Raw genomic sequence first — 2,375 nt, 5'->3', positions numbered from 1 at the left:
GTTTTGCTTTCGTTGTAAAGCCTTTTTGAAATCGGACAGTGTGGTTAGATTAACGAGAGTCTTATCTTTAAATGGCTGTAAAATAGTCATATGTTTGAGAAATTGAAGTAATAGGATTTTGAAGATTTTGAAAATCGCGCCACAGGCTGGCAGTGGCTGTTACGTAGGTGGGACGAATTCGTCCCGCCGGTCCCATAGAGGTTAACTTGAATTAAGACTTATTCTTAGTCATATTCTTCACAGCAGTCAACACTCACATTTTCTAAGTCCAGGTTTCATTCTGTTCTCTCCACCATGTTCCACACTGTAGCGGTAAGCAGAAGAACAGACAGTCATTGAGGGATACACCTGAACTCACACACACACACACACACACACACACACACACACACACACACACACACACACACACACACACACACACACACACACACACACACACACACACACACACACACACACACACACACACACCTTTGTCCAAGTGGTGGTAAGAATGTTTGTCTTAACTAGCCTGAAAAGTCAAACATGTCTGATATGAACATTGACATAAACCCTCCACATACTTGAGTTTCTCCAGTCTGCAGTGTGGATCCTCCAGTCCAGCAGAGAGCAGTCTGACTCCTGAGTCTCCTGGGTGATTGTAGCTCAGGTCCAGCTCTCTCAGGTGTGAGGGGTTTGACCTCAGAGCTGAGACCAGAGAAGCACAGCCTTCCTCTGTGACTAGACAGCCTGACAGCCTGCAAAGAGTCAAATCATATTAAAATCACACTGCTATTCTTTGGTGGTGAAAATAGTGGCAGTATAGTTCTTCAACATATTCAGATATATCAGTGTCCTGAAACCTGACATATCTATTCATAAATTAAAGTATCATATTATAAATTACAAATTATCAAAGTTTTGCCTGCAGATAGAAACATGTATAATACAAATATTTGAGTAGACTGACCAGACCAGTTTAAAAGCAGTATCAGTCAAAAGACAGACAGTGAGGTATCAGATTTAGATTGTATTGAGTATACAGTCCACACCATATCTATTTTGACAGTGAAGATAACATTTTAAATGTGGCTCTAAACTCCAACATTTTGGATTTCAGATCAAATGTTTCATATGAGGTGACAGTATATAATGTCACCTTTAATTTGAGGATATATTCATACATATCTGATTCACCATTTAGACAAATAAAAGCACTTTATGTATCTAGTCCCCCTATTTAAATAAGTCATAAGTATTCTGACCAATTAAATCATAGTGTATTAAAATAGTCTAAAGTTTAGTATTTGGTCCCATATTCCATGAAAGCAACGACTACATCAAGCTTGTGACTCAAACTCGTTGTTTGCATTTGCAGATTATTTTGGTTGTGTTTTGGGTTGTGTTTTGCCCAATATTAAAATGGTGGATGTTTTCTAAGTGAGAAGAAACATGCTGGAGCATAGCACCACATTTAAAACTGTAAGCTTCACTGTCCAAACACATATGGTGTGGACTATGTGTGTCTGGTAAACACATGTGGATCTGGTGAACAGTTATCACTTGTTGACCAACTACAGGAATACTGACCTCAGAGTCTCCAGTCTGCAGTGTGGATCCCCCAGTCCAGCAGAGAGCAGCTCCACTCCTGAATCCTTCAGGTCATTGTTACTCAGATCCAGCTCTCTCAGGTGTGAGGGGTTTGACTTCAGAGCTGAGACCAGAGAAGCACAGCCTTCCTCTGTGACTAGACAGCCTGACAGCCTGCAAAGAGTCAAATCATATTAAAACCACACTGCTATTCTTTGGTGGTGAAAATAGTGGCAGTATATTTTTTCAACATATGAAACCTTCCATATCTATTCGTAAATTAATATATTGTCATTAAAAATGACAAATGATCAAAGTATTGCCTGCAGATAGAAACATGTAAAGGACAAATATTTGAGTAGACTGACCAGACCAGTTTAAAAGCAGTATCAGTCAAAAGACAGACAGTGAGGTATCAGATTTAAATTGTATTGAGTATACAGTCCACACCATATCTATTTTGACAGTGAAGATAACATTTTAAATGTGGCTCTAAACTCCAACATTTTGGATTTCAGATCAAATGTTTCATATGAGGTGACAGTATATAATGTCAACTTTTATTTGAGGATATTTTCATACATATCTGTTTCACCATTTAGAAAAATGAAAGCACTTTATGTATCTAGTCCCCCTATTTGAAGAAGTCATAAGTATTCTGACCAATTCATTTATAGTGTATTAAAGTAGTCAATAGATTAGTGTTTGGTTGTAAACTACTTGGTTGCATTTGCAGTTTGTTTTGGTTGTGTTTTGCCCAATAATAAAATGGTGGATGATGACTGGATTAATCTTCTGTCTAA

The 2,375-nt window shown here is 38.1% G+C and overlaps 1 long non-coding RNA gene across 1 annotated transcript in view; it reads right to left on the bottom strand.

The window, feature by feature from the left end:
* The window catches only part of LOC106603894 (uncharacterized), a 3,416-nt gene extending 2,681 nt beyond the window's left edge, over positions 1-735 (bottom strand). The window contains exons 1-2 of the long non-coding RNA XR_014391504.1: positions 567-735; positions 258-304 (exon numbers count right to left, since the gene is read on the bottom strand). This is a non-coding gene — a long non-coding RNA (uncharacterized LOC106603894). The remainder of the gene's footprint in view (positions 1-257; positions 305-566) is intronic.
* Positions 736-2,375: the final 1,640 nt, after the last annotated feature.

The sequence above is a fragment of the Salmo salar genome, unplaced genomic scaffold (genome assembly GCF_965601325.2).
Source record: "Salmo salar unplaced genomic scaffold, fSalSal1 ptg000578l, whole genome shotgun sequence".
Classification (NCBI taxonomy): domain Eukaryota; kingdom Metazoa; phylum Chordata; class Actinopteri; order Salmoniformes; family Salmonidae; genus Salmo; species Salmo salar.
Note: the sequence above shows the minus strand (reverse complement) of the source record. Positions and strands in the feature narration are given on the sequence as shown.